Here is an 8,439-nt window from a genome sequence, read left to right as displayed (position 1 = left end):
GTTCACCCAGGGCGGCAAACTGGCTGGGGGCGCCTCTGACTGCTGCTTCTTTAGAATAAAGAGTAATCCATACCCTGTACTTTTTTAGGTGGGTTTTAAACATTTGAACAGCTCTGTTTCTGCTGAGGATTCTTTCTGTTCAAATTGAGCCATTTCTTTCCACTGTCGCCAAATCCTTGCTAACAAGTTGATCTAAAATTTGATGCCATCATCTGTAGGCGAATAAAACCTTTAACCTGCTGGCAGCTTGCACTGCATTTGGCTGCAACTTTATTACAACCAGGGTTGAAGACAGAAGGTGGGATGACGTTCATCCAGTCACTCAATTAGTTTTCTGAATTGTTTCCTTCCAGCAAACCTTAAATCAGCCTCAGCTGGTTTTCTTCCAGCTTTGTGGGAAACAAACATTTTCATGTCCTATTTTAAGAACAAATCTGAAGACTTTTTTTGCTTCTCCCCATAACTGCGATTGATAATATTCATGAGAGGCGTGATGAAGAATTTGTTTGTTTATTAATAGTTGCCATCTTAATCTTCCTGCAGGCTGAAACTCATGAGGAAAAGATGCTGAATCACAACCGATTTGTTCTGCAGAAGATATTTCTCACTCTGCAGTCCACACATTTTTAATCTTCTGGAGAATTAAGAAAAGCACTGGCTGTGTGGTGTACAAAACATTCTTCAGTTGAATAAACTAATTTATTCTTATTAAAATGTTAATGAGCTGCACAACCAGCCTTGGTTTGTTGCTCCAGGACAGAAGCAGCTTTTAGAGATGATAGTTAACTCCTGTATGTGAAACACAAACTGGAGATCTGTTGTATTCACAAAAAACTTAAGTCCAGAACTCCTGGGAAATCTTTATAAGTCTGTCCCCCTGTAAGCACGCCTGCTTTACATCTCACAATGCAAACAAACTCTCTGCCTGCAGGAATATCCTTCAAAAGCTACTTGCCAGAATGACAAAAACTCTTGGAGTCCTCGTAGAAGGAGCATATTTTTCTGTTTTTGCTGAGTAAATGATGGCATTAAGGAACCCCGAACACCAGATTTAGATCACTTTATTACACTACAAATCAGACAAAACAAAATAACAACAACCCTCTTCACATCAGTGCAGTACTCACAGCCTCTCTGCACGTTGAAACTGATATTCACAACTCAGCAGCTCAGGAGTCTGAGTTGCTGTGGCTGAACTGGTTACTGGGATTCGGTTTGCAGAACAGTTTCATTGCTGTGGAGGCCATTTGTAGTGATGTAGTGATGCAGTTTTACATCACTACATGATTGATGCTATATTACTGACTGGATTACAGGTCAAGATACTTTATGCTTCCCAAAAGGAAATCAAATATTGTCTTAACTCATATTAATCAGTATTCAAAGAGTTGTTATGGATAGTGATTGCTGTGGGCAGGAAGGATTTCAGTAGCAGTCAGTATCGCAATGAATCAGAAGAAGCCTCTGACTGAAGAGTGTTGCCTGACCATCATGGCATGTTAGCACCTCAGTAAAATGTCCTGGATAATCAGTTGTTAGCAACCACTGCTAATCAACCTCATTTGCTTTTGCTGCTCCTCTTTAAATCTCTAGTTGGTCTTGAGATGAGCAGAGAGATGTTGGAGTAGGGGATCCGATCCTTCCCCATCAGGATGGATGAAAGAGATGATCTGAAGTTCCTTAAAGTCTCCATTCCAGCTCCTCTGGGATTCAGGTTTGTAGTTCAGGTATTAATCTGAACTTCTGAGATGCTAAAAACTCAAATTTAGCATTTCAATAGCAGAGTCGCTTTTGAGAGTTAGTTTTTAACTCTTTTGAGAGAGCACATCTCAACAAGGTACTGTGGAAAACAGTACCTTGCTGCTATGATAATGCATTATAGTAACTGTCCAAAAGTTAAAAACTAAAAGCAAAAGTCTTCACAGCTGCACAACATCCAGAACCAGAGACTAAATCTGTCCAACAGTAGGAGTTTAAATAAAACTAGAAAACGTAGAGTCAAAAATTACAACATTTTTCTCATGAAAAGTAGAAAGTATAAGAAAATAAGTAATGGAGACTAATTTGGACTCCTCAATCTTTGCACTGTAAAAAGTTTTCCATGAATCTTCTCATCAAAGCAGCAAAAAACTCAGCAGAACCTGAGAAAGAGGAGAAACGGAGCGATGAGCAGCAAACCAGGAGATGTGCAGAGAGCGGTCGGATATGTCGGCACGGGCAGCTAAGGTCAAAATCAGAGCCCTGCATTGATTCCACATACATGGTGAGGTCAGAAAGCATCCTGGGAGCTTTGGCCCCGGGCTCTTTCCAGTCGTTTTGTTTCTCATAATCTGTGGAAAACTTGTCTGCTTTTTCCAGCTCGGTGAGCGCTCATCTCTGCAGCGATTACAATGTCCTCTTTCCTCTCTGACAGTTCGATAATGTGGACTACTGATCTAATGCTGTTTGGATTTCACAGTGCACTGAGCCCTGTGGACATTCTGTTTGTGTTGTATTAATTACAGGAACAAAGGTTAACTGAAAAACAGAATAGGCAACAGACAGTTTCACGAGGAATTTGCATAGTTTTATGCTGCAAGTTAAAGTGACTAAAAGGTTTTTCTTAACTTTACATCTCGTATAAAACCTGCTGAGAGTCCGAGGCAGCTGAAGTCCTGAACATGTTCTGTGTGAACATTAGTTGGAAACCATTTGTGATGCCCCTTCTGCATGCTACTTTCAATTGATAAATCCCACGGGGCACATAAAGATGACTTAGTGGGTCAAATGCCGCCTCCAGACAGGCTAGGAGATGCACTAATGTGGACACACACACACACACACACACACACATACACACACACACACACACACACATGCAGGGCATACACACAGTGGAAACAGATGGAGCTAAAAATAAAAACCATCTGAAATATTTAACCAAGTGACCCAGAAAACAACCACGGCGTCATCTAATGTTGGAACAAGCTGAGGACGCCATGGCGATGGAGCCATGATATCATTGCAGTCGATGGGCTGTTACAGTTGATAAGAAACTGTAACAGTTTCTTATCAACTGTTTCTGTAACACGAAGCTGTAAGCTTCGTGTTACAGGTTGACGCGTTCAGAGGGAAGCAGAGAGCAGGGTATTTTTCTTCTGTAGGATGGATAACAGGATGCAAATGAAAGCAGGTCGTTTGGCATCAGGCGTCCTTAAAAGGGCAAATAAGTGATTTTGCATGATTTCCTGCAGAATGGCTGGGTTGCCTCTACACTGGTAAACCTTTCTGTTTAGATGTTGTGTAGTCATAATATATCCCAGTGTCATAAAACACACTATATATTTAAATCTGCCTGTTATGAATCTATAGAAAACTAAAGAGTTACATCATATTTCATGCTGATCCATGTCATGTCTCTCATTCAGCCGTGAAACTAAATCCTTTAGGTTTTATCGGAAGTTTGGACTAATGTGGCTCATTAAAAGGCTGTTTGGACAATTCACCGAAGAGATTAAAAACACTAAAACTACATTATTACATTCATGATCAGGCATCACCTAGGAGTGAGACTATGGGATGACGTTTGTAAAGCTACAGTCAAAGATTAACAATAATTTGAGTTATTTAGCTTGTTATATAAGAAAAAACAAATGCACAAAGTCATGTTTTCATCATTCATTTATAAATGCCAGAGTTTCAAATTAAATATTTAATCATTAAGCTAAATATTTAGCGCATAAACAGATGTTCTTGCAGAGCAGTTTCACCTGTACCAGCCTTTACTGTCTCTGGATGACGGATCATTTTCAGAGAATACTCTACCAACGAATGTACGTTTATACTCAAACTATTGATGCCAGCTGTCCACTACAATACACTATTGTCCACTGATTGGACTTCTGCTGCTATGTGTGTGTGTATTTATTGACCATCAGTATGTTAGTCGTCTTATTGCACTGTGTGTGTGATTGTGTTTTTATTGTCCATCTCTATATTCTTCTTCTTGCTTTATTATCTTCTTATTGCACATTGTATTGCAGTGTGTGTGTGTGTGTGTGGGGGGGGGTTGCTGTCAATGTCTTATTTATGTGTTTATATGTTTTATTTAATTGAACACTGGAGTCTGGTGAAACACAGTTTCAAACTTCTGTGTTAACCCTGTTACATAGATCTTTGACAATAAAGTACACTTGACTTGACACTATTCTCCTAAAATGATCCCTCTGTTTTTTTCTTTTCACTGTCACAAACTTCGTCTCTCTACTTCTTCTGCATTGAACAAGCAGTTCAGCACTGCTGCCCCCTAGTGACTGGAGGCTTGTTTAAAATTCAGGAATAAATTAAAGGCATGAATGCTTAAAAAAAAAAAACATGGCTCTTACATGGTAATAGTGGGATCCAATGATGCCTCAGCTGGACCTCAGGAGGGAACTTTGATATTTTTCAGTTTTATCTGATCACTATCTGGTCCATTAATTCTGCTATAATGCAGCTCACCACTACTTTATTCTTGTTTAAATCATGATCAGACGGGAAAGTTGTCTGGAAGAATAAAACTGAGCGAACAAACATTAAAGTTCCTCCACAACTCGAGACATGTCCTTCTTCTGTTGGTCAAATTGGCAAACAGGCGCAGATAAACGCCCCGGCCCTGAGTTAAACAGCTGTGTCCATATTCAGCAATGATATTGCCCTCTAACCCTGAGTCCAGATGCAATTACCATTTTAGAGACACACCGAGCGTCCCGGCTGCTGCACAACACTATCAATATTAATGTTCTGTGACTGAGGAGGCTTTGAAAGAACTTTCTCCCACATCAATATTGATGGTGTTGCCATACATTGGGGTTGGGGCCCTTTTTAAGGATTTATAAGAGGAACGCTGGTGGGGGTGGGGTCTTTATACGAAAGGGGCCAAAGCCGTTTTTGGTCGGTGCCTCAGTGATGTACATTTTGCTGCCGTCCAGAGCAATTTCCGCTGGAAAGGGGTGACTCCGACCCACGCCTGATGAGATCTGAGACGTATCCAATTCCCCTGAAATGCTTTGGCGGCGATGATAGTTGTGAGAGGGGAAAAAGAGAACGTTTCATTTCAGGGGATCTGGGAATGTTAAATGGGAGCCTGTTGATACTGGGAGGGGGTATTGCTTTTTAGGACATCTTCCCAAACCGTCCGCAGCCGGACCACACACACAGACCAGACAGATCCAATTCATTATATTAGTTTTGGAGATTCATTGCTGCAGATATCAAGTGTCAAGAGGGTGTGCTTCATGAAGTCTTGGGTCTGGTTCATTTTAAACATTAATCATAGAAAGAAAAAGAAAAGCAGAGGGAAATAAATGAATCTTGGGATCAACTTTGACTTTGTCTCCAGAAACAATCTGCTGCTGGTGGAGATCTTCAGCCTCATTTGTCACGTTAACGAGTCTGGATTAAAAAAACCCACAGAGCTTTCTGAGGATGGTTATCAGCAAAATATCAGAAAACAAAATACAGATGAATGCCAGTCCACCAGTTTTCATATTTCAAAAAGTTCTTGAAACATTTCACTCTAACGAGATTCCCATCTAACGAGATAACCAAACCACAGCATCACAGATTCTCCACCATGCTTCAGAATGGACGTCTAATTGTTGGCATAGAGATATGAACGGGATCCGTGTGTTTGCAGAAACACTTTTTGCATCACGAGTCACATGATCAACAGCTGGATATTATGCAAACCATGAAGAAGAAAACAGGAAGTGGTTTGAGTATAATTTAATGACTTATTGCTTGAACAAACTTATTCTCATGCGATTTTAATTATGTTTCTTGATTAATGGGAATGCCACAATTTTTCAATATAAGCAGAATATTGACAAAGTTTTATGCACATTTATAATGGAAACAGATATTTTTATGTATGAATTTCTCTTCCTTTGGTTTATTGGTTCTGTGTGTTTTCTCTCTTTCTGCAGGTGTAGAAACACTTTGGGGGTTGTGTCTTTTATTCTCTTTATCCTTTTCCCTCTCTTCTATTCTTCCATCTGTTGTGATCTGTGTTTTGTGTAGTTATTTTTAGTTATTTTTGAGGTTTTTCTGTGTCTAGATCTGTTTTCCCCTGTGAGTCTCTGTCTTCCCTGTTGATTGCTCCAGCTGTGTCTAGTTCCCTGATTACCCTCCCTGTGTATTTAAACCCACCTGTTGTCTTTGTCTCTTGTCGGGTCCTTGTCTATTGTTTATGGTGTGTTCTGCCGTCTGCCAGATTCCTGTGTTTTTTGTATTCCTGAGTCATCTTCATTAAACCACACTGCTTTGATGTCAACCTGGGCTTACCGGTGTCTTCCTCACCTCCACTATCCACAAATCATGACACCATCTTTCCCTTTTAGCTCTTTGCCCTCCTCTCTTCCTTTGTTTTTTCTCTTTTTCTCTTTCTTTGTCTCCATGTCTATTGCATTAGAAATTATACATTTAAATATGCTTCAGTTAAATACATCTTACAGGAAGTCTTAGATTGTCCAACATTTAGTTGAATTTAGTTCAACTAATTTATTTTCAGGTTTTTCACACATTTTAAGGTTGTTCTAAATAAACTAAAATGTATAAAGGAAAACAGAATAAATTGTTCCAGCTTATTTGTAAATGTCTCGCCTTTTTCATCTGAGCTACTCTGTCACTGAGGATGAACACATTACAGAGCAACAAGCCAGAACAAGACAACTGGACCCCCAACCTTCACTTAATATCGTTCTTTATTTTGATGCTGCCTGTAAGTGGAACCTCTTTGGTGAGACAAAGACTGACCTCAATTCAGTCTGACATCCCACCTATCGATCTCGCCCTCCTCCCCCTGAGATGGCTTGCCCTTGTGCCGCCACCATTCACATTTAGCAACAAGATAAAAAGCTCCATTTTATTAAACAAAAATCCCTCCCATGTGTTGCCTCCTCTGCCCAAGACCAAATTACAAAAACAATGCTCCACTTTTATAAGCCCTGGGAGTTCTGGTGTGTGTGTGTGTGCGTGTGTGTGTGTGTGTGTGTGGGGTGGGGGTTGACTCTTTGTGATACAGTAAATTGAAAGTGTGTCATAACAAATAGTGCAGGTGTCTGACTTAAATGCATGTGACTAACGCCCATGTCTTCTCTGTCAAAGGAGCATCTCGTGTATTTTTAAAAGTGCGGCAGCGACTGTGACATGGACCCAGGACAATTACTGTCAGAGCGCTCGGGTGATGAATCTGCAGCCTCATTGTGTTTGTCACTTCGACCTTTGGCTGGGACCTGATTGCTATGACTGTCTACCTGCAAAATGGTTCAGATGTGTCGTTTCTGCCCTTGAACTGTGAATGTAAAAATATAAAATAAATAAATTCATAAATGGCCCCTGCATGTGTAATTATTGCATCAGAGGAGGAAAAGGCTGCAAAACAAAGCAATATATTTACCATAACAGCTAATGATTTGGATCAACTGCCAATAAAAAGACAAGTAATTTACCTTCAAAGGGAAAACCTGCTTTTCTTTCACAGGCTTTGTAGGTTGTGATATTTACAGGCTCTCATTTGTACCCTGACACGGGGTATTTTGCTTTTATAGTTTGTGCTGAGCCTGGTGGTTGCCATAAATGGCAGGTGTGCAAAATTGAAGTGCAAAAGTAATTCAGCTCCTGCCATTCAAAGGAGCCGTGTCAGGTTGATTTACCTGTGCATATAAACATTCACACACACACACAGGCAGGCACACACTGCTCTGGGCCACATGTGTTTTTTATATTCATGTGGTGAGGGCCAGAAAAAAAAATAAAAAGAGAGAAAGAAATGTGCGTCTCCAGAATGGAGGTTGAGGGGTCATGGTGCTTGGCCAGGAGTGACAGCTCTGAAATGAAGGCGTAAGTCAGTCGGCTACTCTTCATACACACACGTGTGTGTGAGGGGTGATGGGGGCGGGACGGCCGTGGGTGGCTGGGACAGATGGGGGGGGGCTGAGTTTAAAGGGCGCAAGGTTACCAGGAGGGGGAAAGTGGCTTTTATTTGTTCTTGTGTGCAGCGTGGGTGAAACCTGATCAAACTTCAGAAATAAATCAGCTTCATAATCCATCAAAAGTCCCTCAGAGGAAATGTTTCTGTATCTGTCCGTTAAACAACCGATTTACAACTGATTCACCAATTTAACCAGGAGAGGTGGAAGACAAGGGCTCAGCATTTTATCACCATATTCTGTTATTACTACTGTGATAAAGATAAAAATGATCATATAAAACTACATATTTCTCCTTTTTTAGATAAATGCGTGAGAGCATTCTTTCATATTTGATACAAGGTTCAGTCATATTTAAATAAATTGATTTATATCGCAAAACTGCACAGAGACTTCGCTGAATCATATTTTCATATTTTCAAATTGAATGTTAACGTAAGAAAACAGTAAAAATGACATTTTAGTCAGTGTTTTTAACATTAAGTGAAAT

Source organism: Poecilia formosa, unplaced genomic scaffold, assembly GCF_000485575.1.
Source record: "Poecilia formosa unplaced genomic scaffold, Poecilia_formosa-5.1.2 Scaffold263, whole genome shotgun sequence".
NCBI lineage: Eukaryota > Metazoa > Chordata > Actinopteri > Cyprinodontiformes > Poeciliidae > Poecilia > Poecilia formosa.
The sequence above is the reverse complement of the archived record's forward strand: the minus strand, read 5'-3'. Positions refer to the sequence as shown.